Source organism: Hipposideros armiger, unplaced genomic scaffold (genome assembly GCF_001890085.2).
Source record: "Hipposideros armiger isolate ML-2016 unplaced genomic scaffold, ASM189008v1 scaffold_449, whole genome shotgun sequence".
In the NCBI taxonomy this organism is placed as follows: Eukaryota; Metazoa; Chordata; class Mammalia; order Chiroptera; family Hipposideridae; genus Hipposideros; species Hipposideros armiger.
The window spans coordinates 1,530,253-1,544,955 of record NW_017731799.1 but is presented as its reverse complement, the minus strand read 5'-3'; the positions used below and the strand labels follow the sequence as shown (position 1 = coordinate 1,544,955).

General features: G+C 41.2%; 1 pseudogene; it reads left to right on the top strand.

Moving 5' to 3' along the window:
- Nucleotides 1-11,923: 11,923 nt before the first annotated feature.
- LOC109395028 (60S ribosomal protein L32 pseudogene) lies at nt 11,924-12,328 on the top strand (annotated as a pseudogene).
- The last annotated feature ends 2,375 nt before the right edge of the window (nt 12,329-14,703 follow it).

Sequence of the window (14,703 nt, the reverse complement as noted above, 5' to 3'; positions counted from 1 at the left end):
CAAAGCTGAACAATACCCATGATTTTTTCTCTGTTTCCAAACGTGTAGAGAGGGAATCTTGGAGCTGCTAAAAGCCATGCCCCCTACTTCATGAGAAAATGATGACGGAGCACAGAGAAAGAGAGGAAAAGAAATAGAGAAGTGGGCTGGAGCCCTTGGTGCACGCAGGCCCTGGGGCCAGCCCTGCTCCTGTCCCTTCAGCAGTTCGGTTAGGTGAGACAATGTTTTCCTTCTTTTACTTAGGTGACCCCCAGTTGGATTTTTGTGACTTACAAGCAAAGAGTGCAACCATATGACAGAGGATCAACTGGTCATTTTGGAGCAGAGGACCAGGAGTATTATCAGTGTTTGCTAGAGGTAAGTCCCGTAAGAGCACACATTCTTGAAGGCTAGTGCCTTGCACAGGGAAGCAGCAGTGTTCATATGCCCTGCCCAGAGTCAAGTTTAATATTTAGTGTTTGTAAACTTTCTGGAGAAAAAAAGTAAGTTGGGCTGTCAACTTTTTATTTGGTCAAATGAAGGCATGAGAAAATCAATCAATCAATCAATCAATCCATCAATCCATCAACCAACCAACCAACCAACCAGCTACTAACCACTTTCACCATCACTTCATGCAGGGTAGCATTGTGAGTGGAGTAAAACAGTATTATGAAAGACCCCCTTTATTTTCCCTGTTGTACAAAGGACTGGGGAAAGTTCCTCAGAGTCCAGCCCCAGGGAACTTGCCTGTGTTCAGAACCACTGCCCTAGAGCACATGAACTTAGGCCTTCCAGGAAGAAACCATGCCAAAAGGGCTCAGGTAACTCTCCAATTCCATGACTTGTTTTATTAGACACTAAATCCCATGGAAAAGGGTTTTGTGGCTGGCCAAGAATCGCCTTGCCTTGGGATATGATAGAATATTGACCTTCTATGTTGGGGAGAGAGAAGGAGTGTAATGTTTAGGAAGGATTGCTTATTCCCCAAGGGCTGGCCTTTTAAGAGTTTGCTCAGCCCCCTTGAAGGAGGCCTGCCAATCCTGATGAACTTTATATGATAATCGCTAAGAGCTATGCTGGGTTACCCCCTTAGAATTTCCCTTTTGTCTAGGATGGTTGTGTTTCTGAGCACTTCATTGTGCTGGCCCAGATGTTGGCAAAGATTTTCTGTAAAGAGCCAGATAGTAAATGTTTTATGCTTTGTGGGCCACACAATCTCTATTGCAACTACTCAACTCTGTTGATATTGTGCAAAAGCAGCAAATGGGCAGGGCTGTGTTCCAGTAAAAATTTACTTACAGAAACAGATGGAAGGCCAGATTTGGCCCACAGGCCATTTTGTTGCTGACTTGTGGTTAGACCCTATTTCAAAATGTACAATTTAGCCCGTCTCTTTTTGTTAAAGATGTTGATGAAGTTTGTTACCTTTACTCATGGGGGGACGACTAAGTTGCTGTACTCGAATTAATACTCTAGAATCTAGGGCTTTCCTTGTAGCTTATTGCTAGGATGTTATGCCACATCTATTCTCTGTGAAAGAGAATCTCAGTCTTTTCATTATGGTGGGTTTATCTTGCGCAACTTCAAGGATTTCTCAAGTCAGAAAGTGGATTCAATATTCTTGTTATGGATTGAATTTATCTTCCCTCAAATTTATATGTTGAAGTCCTAATCCTCCGTGCCTTTAAATGTGACCTTGTTTGGAAACAGGGCTGTTGCTGATGTGATTAATTAAGTTAAAATCAGATGATACCAGAGTAGGTTAGGCCCTAATCCAATAGGACAGGTGTTCTTATAAAAAGGGGAAATTTGGACACAGATACACAAGGTGAGTGCCACGTGAAGACTGGAGTTATGCTACTGCAAGCCAAGGAACTACCAGAAACTCAGAGAGAGGCCTGGAACAGACCCTTCCCTGGTGTCTCCACAGACACTATGGCCCTGCCTTGATTCTGACTTCCAGCCTTCAGCCCTAGGAGAGAATAAATGGATAAAATCACTGTGGATTAAATCACTCAGCATGTGGTACTTTGTTATGGCAGCCCTAGGAAATGAATACAGTGTCTTAATGAAAAAATGTGACCCAATGTAGACCAGTCATGGATCTCAGCTCTCACAATGGACATGACAGAAGCAATGAGATGGAAGGTCGGACATTTTCTGAAGAGCGTGTGACCTGGGACTGTAGGTTGAAAACGGGTTGTTGATGTCTTCCTGGGTTGATCCAGCTTTGTGAGGATATACCATGTAGGCCTCATTGGGAAGAAGGGCTTCATTCCTGAGTGCAAGGCCAGAGGCCAAGGCACTTGGAAGGGCCTGCCAACCACGCAGGTGAGATGGCACTAGGTTACCTTGGGAGAGCTCTGGGCTGCAGCTCTCCTGGGGCCTCTCCCTCATGTGTTCTATTCACCTGGTTTCCATTAGTTCCTCTGCTTTGCTGGCTCAGGCTTTTTTTTTCTTTAATCCTTAAGGTATTTTTTGTAGCATTTAAAAATTTCCAAGTCTCACTGATCACTAAGATACACAGAAGTAATCTGAGGAATGAACTTAAATGTGAGTCACACAAACAAATCTATTTTTAAAATCTAACAGATTTATAGTCTCTCTCAGTTGTATGCATACATTCTTTACATGAGCTTTCTGCCCAGACCATGAGAAGGAGAGGCACACTCAGATTTATTCTTCCCTTAAAACAGACCAAGGACACACTCTTCAATGGTAAAATTCTACCATTTCTTTAAGCCTCCCTGGACAATTTCTTGGCAAACACTAGAATCCCAAACACCATCAACTATTCTAATATAAGAATACAAATGGCCTTCTAGATTGGTAATCGGGTAGAACTGGTATAACATTGTCATTCTTCCATTCCACAAATATTGATTAAACTTCCAATACTGTCCCTACTATTCCCATCACCATTTTGTAAGCACTCCAAAGGGTATGACAAAAGGGTGTGTTTGCCGTTGTTTACATTGCCAATTGTAAAAGAGGCCAATAGTTCAACAGACACTTGACATTGACCATTTCACCTCAACTCAGCACAGTCCACTAGAATCATCACAAAAGGATGTTCTGGCACAAGTTCGGCATCGTGGCCTCAGTATTATATTGTTTTGACAATTTTCCCATCTCTCCCTCTGGTTTCACCAAGCTGTCTGGCTCTGGCTCTGGCTCTCAAGCCTGCACATCTCAAGGCTTGACTTGGAAGTACATATGGTAGCCCATTGGCACTCTCCCACCAATACATTTTCTGTGCCCCTCAGTCCTGTCCTGGATCCCCTTCGCTAGCAGCTCACCTGATGTCCACCCTACTTAGGCATCATTAATAGTTCTTTATAATATGTTTTCATCCCTCCTTCCTCTCACCATGAAAACTCTCCAATGACCCATTTCTGTACACAGGTGCTCCTTGGTAGCTGTGAGAAAGGTGGAGGAAGTATGAAAAGCAGAATGGAAATGATTCCCACTGGGTTGGCAGTTGGGCAAAGAAGGCCCTCTCTCCCTATGACTTCATTTATTCTATGAACTGAAAAGGCTAGCAGAATTTGTGTTTCCTGCCAACAGAATATGAATCACTTCTTCCTTCTGTGTTTTATTCATGCTTTTATCACTGCACACATCACAATGAACTAAACTACTCATTGGCATGTTTGTCTTCCTTGTTAGGGAGTGTCAATAACTTCCCTTTTTCCAACAACTTAAATGCTTTTAAGAGCCTTAGGGCCTTCTGGGTGAAACCAAAACAGCAGAATGTTAAAGATTTGAGAACATCTAATACAATTTCTCCTTCTCATACAAAGGAACTGAGGTTCATTTGAGTGAGTAGCAAATCCCAGTCTAGAACTTAGATCTTCTGGGCATGCTCAGCAGAGAATAGGAAACGTCTAATGGCTCTAGAATTATGCTCATCTGTGCTCAAAGTCTGGGTCTTCCTTATAGCTGTGTGACCTTGGACAACCTATCTCTTTTAACCTGTTTTCTCATCTGTAGAAAGAGGCTACTATAGTCATAGTTACTTCAAAAGGTGGTTATGAGGAATAAGTGAAATAATACTTGTAAAGTGCCTGGTAGAACCCCTGACAACTTAATAAATGGTAGCTCATTCACTTTTTGTCATTCTTCTCTGATCTTGTGTCCATTGAGTCCCACATGAACAGTGAAAAGAGTTCTGTGCTCTTCTCACTATTGCATTTGGTCTTTCTAACATGTAATTGCTTAAACCAGTACTGAAAACGCTTGCTTTGGGGTCAGCATTTCCTAGATGACACAAGAATTGGCTGAATGGCACCTCTCTAGGTGCAATGGAAATTTCCTGTGTTGTACTCTGTGAATAGAATGAAGTAACAGGTTCTGGGCCATATTAGGAAACCTGGAATCAAATTCCTCTTGCTGAGTGGGCTTTGAAGGGTCTTGTCCATCTGGACCTATGTATGGGAGACAGTACAGTGCATTGGTTCAGAACATGAGCTTGAAGTAAAGCAAACATAGCCTTGAATCTCAGCTCTGCCTCTTATTAGTTGTACAGAGTTGGACAAGTTGCTTAAACTCTCTGTGCCTCAGTCTACTCATCTGTAAAATGAGAATGTGATAATATTTTCCTTAGAAGGCATTGTAAAAAATTAAATCAGATAATGTACATACAGAATCTGGAATTTGATGGACACTAAGTAATGGTGGCTATCATTGGCATTATTATTATCTCTCTGTTAGAAGTTTACATATAAATCAAGTTGTGGGTATTCTAGAGCTCAGAGGAGAAAGGTCCCTTTTTTATATTCTTAACTATTTGGATTTGCCACTGGTTTAATTGCCCTGAAATCAATATTTTTTTTCATTATATATAATTATTTTGAACTGTGCCTGGTACTATGATTAGAGAGAAATCTGAGACTATGATCTTTGTCTCCAAACATTGTAATCCATGTTGACAGAAGTCAGATGATGTATTATTTGACGAAAGGCTGGACTCAGAATCAGGAAACCTGGGTTTTAATCTAAACTCTGCCATTAAAAAATTATGTGATATTCAGCAAATTGTTATTGGCTATGTTTCAATTTTCTCAACCACAGCATGAGGTAGTTGGACTAAGTGTTCTTGAAAAACAATTTCCAGCAGCAACAATCATTCATATATTCTTACAAGAAATTAATCTGTTTTGGGTGCTGGAGATAAAGAGGTGAAGAAAAATAGACAAAGCCCTGACCTCGTGGTGGTTTTCTTCTAGTGTTAAGAGACTGAAAGTAAATATAACATGTAAGAAAACATGTATGTCAAGTGGTGACAGAGGCCATGGAGACAACACAACTGTAATGGGGGAGAAAATGTCCTGGTACAGGTTGGGAAACTGGCTATAATTTTTAACAGCATGGCCAGTGAAGGCCTCACAGAGAAGATGACATTTCACCAAGGCCTCAAAATGCTGCAAGGAAGTAGGCCATGTGGCTACCTAGTGGAAACACCTTCCAGGTAGGTAAAATAGTAAAGATGTGGGAGGAGCACACCTGGCATGGGATGAGGAATAGAAATAAAGGTTAGTGTGACCAGAGCAGATGAGGAAAGGGGAGAGAAGGAGATAAAGTCAGAGCAGTGATAGGGGGAGCCCAGATCCTGTAGGGTCTTGAAGTCATATAGATTCTGGCTTTTGCTCTCAATGAATGGTAGCCATTGATGGGTTGAACAGAGGCATGATATAGTCTGACTTATATTCTATAAGGATCCCTCTGGCTATGTTGTACAGAATAGTGTAACGTATGGTTACGATGAAATATGACGGTGTCTTGGAACAGGATTTAAGCAATGCACGTGTTAAGAAGGGTTAAGTCTTAGGGTGTATTTTGAAGGTAGAGCTGACAGGATGTGCTGTTGGATTGGGAGTTGAATGTGACACAAAGAGATGAGTCAAGGACAAATAAAGAGTTCTTGGCCTTGGCCTGAGCAATTGGAAGGGTGTAGTTGACACTGAGTGAGATGAAACAAGTTTGTGGGGGAAGATCAGGAGTTTGATTTTAAGAAAGTAACATTTCAGGTGTCTGTTAGACATCTGAGTAGGCAGCTTGGAGTCCAGGGAGAGAGTTAAATCTAGAAGCTGTCAGCTACTAGATGGTATTTACAACCATTAGGCTATATGAGTATGCAAGTACCAAGAGAGTAATAGAAATAGAGAAGAAAAGAAGTCCAAGTCCACATCCTGAGGCCTCCAATGGTGAAGGGTCAGGGGGATGAGAAGAAACCACCAAAGGTTCACAAGTGGTGACCCATGAGGTAGAAGGAAATTAAGTAGAGTGTGGTGTCCTAGAAGCCATATGTACAAAGTATTCTCAGGAATCAATAATTCTAGGACACAGAAAAAACTGCAAGAAATGAGGAGAAGGACATCATAGATTCATGCATAAATTAAAATCTGCTGTTGCCTGAAATTCCTGAGCTTAGGGTGGGATTGGCAGTAGTCTCAGGTGGGGAGAGGGGTCTGGGGAGAAGTTTTTATGGATTTATCCTTCAACATTGTCTAAGAAGGCTACACCTGGGATTGACAGACAGACTGTGGTCCTCCAATGAGGTGTGAGTCAAAGACCAGAATATACTTTGAGGAAAGAAAAAATAATTAACCTTTTTGATCAAAATTCATCTAAAATATAAGCTACGGATTTTTACTGCTGTGCTTCTTTACACACATTGTTCAGTATTTCTTGGTAAAAAACATGCCATTGGATAATGCCTCAGAGGATTAGCTGTTCCCCATAGTCTTTTGCAATGCAAAGTTCTAAGTTATGAAATTTGTGCCTCCTTGAAGGGCATTTGAAGATGAAAGTCAGCCTTTCTCCCCCTCAGCAATGAATTATGTTGGCCTCTCTTATTATCACTTCATTTTTAAGAAACGGAGACTCTTTCACAATGTTTAATGGACTCTTCACATGTTATTTCACACACCATTAACATAACTGGATAATAAAATTGATATTTAAAATACCCTACTTATTCCATGTAAAGTGTGACTATGCAGTGACCATGATTAACCCCAGACAGAAGAAGAGGGCAGGATCAAAGCCATCTGACGCAAAACAAGAATAGTTCTGGAGCACAGGAAGCAGAAGTGTTTTCTGCCTATTTGGGAGAAAACAATAGTCATAATAGCTATCATTTATATTCTATGGCCATTCCCTTATTCAGCCTTCACATAAATCATATGAGGCAATATTGCCCCCATTTTCTTGAAGAGGAACTTCACATTAACTATATTCCTTGGATCCCCTGTCAGAAGAGGCATGTTATAGACTAAATTGTGTTTGCCCAAAATTCAAAGATTGAAGTCCTAATCCCCAGCACCTTAGAATGTGACTGTATTTGGAGGCACAGTTTACAGAGCAACTTGGCCTTCCATGAGAACAGCAAAGATACTCAGGAAGAGATTGCGACTGTGTGTGGCCAGAGAAATGACAGAGAAACTAAACTGTTGATGTCTGTTGTCTGTGAGGCCCTGCTCTGCTTCCTGCCTGCTGGGACTGAGTCCCAGAAAGCGGTTTCCAGGCTCTCAGCCCCACGTGGAAAGGTGCTGGGTCTGTTGTGTAGCCTGCGCATGTGCAGAATGCGTCCCTATGTAAGCACTTATGTAACCAGTTGGCCATCAGCTGTAACCAGCTGGCCGTCAGCCACTATTGTTCTGTATGGTATATAACTGCCCTGGCTACATTAGCAAGCAGATGTTGCGGATCTTGCGGATCCTACTTCCTGTGTCTCACCTGGCCGCTATCGAGACTGTGGTGCAGGAAGACCCCTTGTTGGGGTATTGGTGGATGTTTGCTTCTTATGTCTCCATCAGCTGCCATCGAGAATATAGCGGTATGAACCCACTATCCATGGCTCCATTGTGGTTCGTTTTCAGCCTCACCATTTCCTGTGTTCACCTGCTGAGAGCTGAGCCCCTGCCTGACACTGCCCTTGGATCCTGTTATGGTCTCTGTATTCTTCCAAGTCCCCTTTATTCTGCCTCGTTTGAGTGGATTCCTTCCAACCAAACAATCGCTCAGTGAATCATTCTCCAAGGCCATGCTCTTTCCTTTATGTGGAGTATGCCAGAGGCCTTTTAAACTAATCACCCACAGCCCAATGACATTTCTGAAATTACAGGATCTCCCTACAGCCTTATTGATCCTACAAATGTGTACTCTATGCTGTATTAGTCAGGGCTCTGCAGAGAAACAGACCAGTAAGAGGTCAGGTCATAGAGTCTAGGAGGGGTGTGGCTGGAGGAGGTAGAGAGACCATTGGCAAGCTATGGCAGGGCTTAGGATTAAATATAATGGCAGCCTGAACTATGGTAATGGTGATGGGACTGGAAAGGAGACATGGGCTAAAATCACAGCTGAGATAGAATCTACTCCATTGGTTACTAAGGGAAGAGCCAGTGTGACTGTTGGGTACTGAGGCCAGACCGAATGAATAATAGTGCCAGTCACAGACATACATAACCGAGAAGAGAAATATCTGGTTCTGAAGAGAAGAAGGCGGCATGTGCAGTTTTAGGTGTGTGCCTCACACAGTGAGTTCCACATGGCATGTTGCACTGAGCTTTGTTCTCCCTTTATCTTGGTTCTTTTTTCATCAACATCATCACTATTAACCACCACGCTGAGTCTTTGATAATACACCAGGGACAGATCAAAGTTTTGTGCAGATTGAAGCTTATACAACTTGAGGGGATTTTTTTGAGGAAAAGAACACAAAATTAGGAATAGGGTCTAGGAAAGGGGGTGTGCAACTGAGGAGCCCTGAAGCTTGAGCTTCATGTTTATAGTATTCATTTATATTATTTATATCATTTACATTATCCACTCACATAAGCTCATGTCTATTTAAAGAGTTCTCTGTTTTTCCCTTGAGGAGAGGCTCCTGAGATGCAAGGTGGGTGCCTCCTCCATGTGCTCTGTGGCAGGTTCATGCCTAATATTTTGATCTAATACCCTACAGGCTTCCCTGCTTAAAATCAGAGCTTGAGGCAGGCTTTCAGAACTCTAAAGTTCTTAAGTCTTATAAGAGGGCTATGGAATGGCTACAAAAGGAGACCACTGGACATAGTGAGGCCTAAAGGAAGATGCACTGTGGGCCCGATAACACTGTGGGTCAGAAGACCAATGGCAAGGGCGACAACAGCAATGAATGCCAATGGGGAAGACATTGACAAGGGGAGACAGATGGGGATGGGAAATCCTAAAATGGCCAAGAAACCTGGAAGTAATTGAGTTCTCCTAAATTGGGGCAAGATAGTGCTTTTTGAAATCAGGCAAAAGATGAAACTTGAAACTATGATTAAATTCAGTTATAGGAATAAAAAATAGGTTTCACTTCTTCCTCATCCACGTATAAGGCTTGCAAATTTGTACCTGCTCTGTATATCCAAACAGCGACCACTTCTCACAGGCACCACTACTGCGTGGTGGTGAGGATGCTGCCCTGAATTGCAATTTTTGCTTGAGGCTCTGGTTCTCTTACCCAAGATTGCTCTGGGCTGTCTCAGATGACTTGTTCACTGATTTTCAGAATGCTCTTTGAGTGCCTCCTCTGTTTAGCATCCAGTTGTGTTGCATGCTGAGGGGACAGATGCATATCAGACAAGATTCTTTCCTTTAGGAGTTCATTGTATGAAAAGTGAAGACTAACTTTCATGAAACAGGAAACAATAAAAGACAGAAATACTAAAGAGAATGGAGTATAAGTGTCACTGGAATTCAGAAGAGGATGATGAATAGGGGTTGGAATAATCTAGACCCTTGGCACTCAAAGTGTGGTCCACGGACCAGCAGTGTCAGCGTGACTGGGTAAGTGTTAGAAATTCAGAATCTCAGGCCCTGCTTGACACCTACTGGATCAGTATCTACATTTTCACAAGCTCCTCGGTGTACTGTATATACTTTAAAGTTTAAGAAGCACTGCTTTAGGAGACTTGGTTCGTGAGTTGAGCTTAAAGAATGGGAAAGTTATGCTGTGGCTTAATATTTCTTGGTGTTAGATTTCTTTAGGCCCAGTATTCCATTTCAGGCTTAGTAAATGGAATCCTCTCTGTAGCTGTGATGTCGAAAGCCCTTCTGATGAATAGAAGGGAGCCTGAATAAAGGTGGAGGGTAAGGTCATCAGGAAAAACTAGTTACTAGATATGAAGGCTGAAAACACAACAATAAAATCCCACCTGCTTTTCTGAATGTAGACCCTTGTGGGAAAATTTCTATTTGCAACCATTCTGCTCTGCATTTGGTAACCCCAAAGTATTCTTGCTAGGATATAATATATTTTATATGTTATAATATATATAATGCTAGGATATATATATATATATATATATATATATATATATATATATATATATATATATATATTTCTTGGAAACATCCAGACTTCTTAAGTTTAAGTTTTTTCTTACGGAATGTAACAATTCATCTCAAAGACTTTCATGAGAAATGCCTCTCATGGTTAATAATTGGCATCTCTAACTCTTGAAGTTTTATAGAGTATAGATTATTTCTTAAGTAAAACTTAAAGTTTTATCTGTTTCTCTGCCTTTGGTCAAAGGGAAATCAAAATATTGGTGACTTTGGTAGATACAGCAGCTCCTCGAATAATGTCATTTCATTCAATGTCATTTTGTTATAACATTGATGAGATGCTGTAGGAAATTACCATAGTTCCCCACATATAAGACACACCCTTTTTCAAAAATTTTGGGGTCTAAAAACTGGGTGCATCTTATACAGTGGTTGTAGATTTTTTTTTACTTGCATTTCCCACTTTTTCGTGCTTGTTGTCTTTGCGCTCATTGTTTCGCACTTGTTACCGGTATATTATGGTAGGTTACGTTTTGCCACGTTCTGCCCAGAAATGGCTCAGAAAAGATTTTCGTACAGTGCTGAATTCAAGTTCAAAGTGATCCAGTTTGCAAAAGTGAATGGAAATCGTGCTGCTGAACGTAAGTTTGGTCCTCCTCCAACTGAGAAAACAATCCGAGACTGGCTACAGAAAGAAGAAACCCTACTGAAAACGCCATGGCAGAAGAAGGCCATGAGAGGCAATATATGGAGACAGTGATTCGTCATCAGACACAGATGAGGACAAGCTAATGGTTGGGAGTTTTGACAGTGATGAGGAGTTGTATGAATTTTATGATGACTAAAACTTTAGTTCAATAACTTTATGTAATACATTCTTTTTCAAATTTCAGGCCCCAAATTTAAGGTGAGTCTTATACATGGGGAAATATGGTAACTCTTATCTGTATCAATTAGCCCATGGTAAAATTGGTTTCATTATTCATTTCACTTAAAGTCGCAAATCTATTGACAGTAAGTGAGGACTTACTGAACTTGAAGGTTTAAAAAGTTGTGGGTTTTTTGGTCATGTTTGTATCCTGTCACCTCCTTCCACAAGTGTGTTAGCTTAACCCCAACCTGCTCCTTCTCCTCCTCCACCTCCACTCCCTCCCCTTCTCTACCTCTCCTTACTTCTGTCAGATCCCCCACTGTGGCTTCTTAAATCATCTCTACTGCAGCCACACCTGCTAATTAGTCTCCTAGGCTGTAGTTTTGTTGTTGTTGTTTTGTTTTAACCATTAACCAGGGTTGCCCTTCCCTTTGCTTCTCTGAAGCTCTCAAATGACATGTTCCCAGCTGTCAGAAATTATCTCACATCTGGACCCCATAGTATTTCTTCTGTGCCTCTCTCATGCCTCACAGAACTTTCAAACCTATAATATTGCTGTGTGTCTCTGTCTTGAATGTCTTGTCAGACTCTAAACTCCTTGAAAGCAAGGATTTTGTCTTATTTAGCTTTACATCCCCCAAACATCTGGCAAAAACATGTACTTAGCAAACAGCAGGTGTTTAACAAATCGTTGTTGAATATCTCTTTCTCTGCGCTGCCTACGGAGGTGGCGCTCATATCCTACTCAGTATCATGGCTGCCCTCAGACCACTCTTGAAGCCCAAGATCATAAAAAAGAGGACCAAGAAGTTTATCCGGCATCAGTCAGATCAATATGTCAAAACGAAGTATAACTGGCGGAAACCCAGAGGTATTGACAATAGGGTGCGCAGAAGATTCGAGGGTCAGATCTTGATGCCCAACATTGGCTATGGGAGTAACAAGAAAACAAAGCACATGCTGCCCAGTGGCTTTTGGAAGTTCCTGGTCCACAATGTCAAGGAACTTGAAGTGCTGCTGATGTGCAACAAATCTTACTGTGCTGAGATTGCTCACAACGTCTCCTCCAAGAACCACAAAGCCATTGTGGAAAGAGCTGCCCAGCTGGCCAGCAGAGTCACCGACCTCAATGCCAGGCTGCGCAGTGAAGAAAATTAATAGACAGCTTGTGTGCAAGTTGTGTTTTAATAAAACCACAAAATTCTTCCCAAAAAAATCATTGTTGAATAAATTAGCAATGATAATAAGATGAGCAAGAGAAATTCCTGACAAAGTGAAAAAAAAAAAAAAGAACATAGACATGAATACTGGGAGGGGTCAGTAGGGGTGGCTTGATGTGTGTTTAGAACAGGGGTCCACAGATGGTTTTTGTAAAGGGCCAGATAGTAATCATTGGGTTGTTGGAAAAGTCGTGACGCATTTTTGCAACGAAAAACATAGAAAAAATACATCATGACTTTTCTGACAACCCAATATTTTAAATTTCATGGGCCATACAGTCTCTGTCCCAACTATTTGACTCTGTCATTGTATTGTGAAAGAAGCCACAGGCAATATGTAAATGATGGGTGTGGTTGTGGTTCAATAAAATTTTATTTACAAATACCAAATTTTGAATTTCATATAATTTTTATGTGCTATGAAATACCATTCTTTGTAAATTTTTTTCCAGCCAGTTAACACTTTAAAAACTATCATTAGCCAACAGTCAGTAGAAAAATGGGTGAGTGTATTTGGCTCTCAGGACATAGTGTGCCGACTCCTGATTTATGACAATAATTTAAATGTTGCAATTAAAGAAAATTCACATCAAAGTTTTCATGTTGCTCAAAAGGACAATGATTGAGTAAATTAGAGTGCAATCATTTAAGAAATTCTTTGCAGCCAATTAAAATAATATAAAGACTATGTAGCAACATAGAAAATGCTGATAAATAGCAAGTTGAATAAAACAGACTGGAAAATTATGTCTACTCTGATTATAACTATGTTGAATGAATCTTGAATAAACTATGTGCAAATTATGTATGCAAAAAGATTGACAGAGAAAATGAAAGCTGCCTGATTTGTATGAAGTTGGGACTGTGGGTAATTTGTTTTTACCTAAATGTGAACATCAAACTTCCTTCTAATTCTCAGGTTCTGTGATGCCATTACCATGGACATTTAGCTCAAATTAGTTCATTAGGTGAGCTCCCACTGCAGACAAAGAAGGAAAAAGACATAATTTAGATTGATCAGAGGTCAGGAGAGTTTTAAGCAGTGTTCCAGTTAACCATTGCTGTAAAACATACAACTCCACACATAGTGGCCTAAAACAACAATCATTTTATTATATTCATGGATTCTGTGGGCCAGAAACTCAATCAAGACACAGCAGCTATGGTGTGTCTCTACAATGTCTGTGGCCTCATCCCAGAAGACAGGAATGCCTGCAGGTGACTCGAGTGACCGGGGGTGGAGGATTCACTTCTGAGATGGCTTCTTCACTTCCTACCTGGAACCTGGGCAGAGATGATTCCAGGGATGGTATAGTAGTTTCCTTAGCCTATAACAAAGTACCGCAAACTGGGTAGTTTAAACAACAAAAATGTTTTGTTTCACAGTCCTGGAGGCTACAAGTCTAAGATCAAGGTGTCAGCAGGGTTCGTTCCTCCTGAGGACATTGAGGGAGAATTTGTTCCATGCCTCCATCCTATCTTTTGGTAGGTTGCTGGCTGTCTTTGGTGCACCTTGGCCTGTAGATATATCATGCCGATCTCTGCATTCATATTCACATGGTGTTCTCCTGGAGACATGTCTATCTCTGTGTCCAAATTCCTTCTTTTTATAAGAACATCACTCATTTTAGATGAGAGCCCATTTTACTGACCTCATCTTAACTGGATCATCTGCAAAGACCCAGTTTCAAAAAATGGTGACACTCACCAGTTTTGGGGGCTAGGATGTCAACATCTTTTGATGGGATGCAGTTGAAACCATAACAGCTGGGCTCAGCTTGGACTGTCCACCACAGCACCTACATGTGGCCTGTCCACATGGCATGGAGCTGGGTTCTGAGAGGAGCATTCTCAAAGCAAGCGTTCCAGGTGAACCAGGTAGAAATTGTATGGCTTTTTATGAGCTAGTGTTGGAAGCCATACTCTATTGGTAGAAGAAGTCACAAGCTTGCCTAGATTCAAGAGAAGGACATATGAGTAAACATCACCTCCAGATGTGAGAAGTATCAAAGAATTGGCAGTCATTTTTAAAAAAACCACTGTAACTGGAGATTTTTACCCTAAAGTTCACGGGCCCGTTGGGAATCAACAGATGTCTTCCAAAGGGTCTGAGAAACTGCAGAAGGTATGTAACATGTTGCATGAGCTCAATTTCTTTTCTCGGAGGCCTGGGTTCACAGAGCTCATTTTATGTTTAAAAGGATCTATGACCTACAAAATGATTAGGAAGTACTGGAATACTGGGTCCATCTGCTGCTTCTATACAGAAGAGGACACTCTTCTCTTTCTCTAATTCAGAAAAAATGTGTTTCT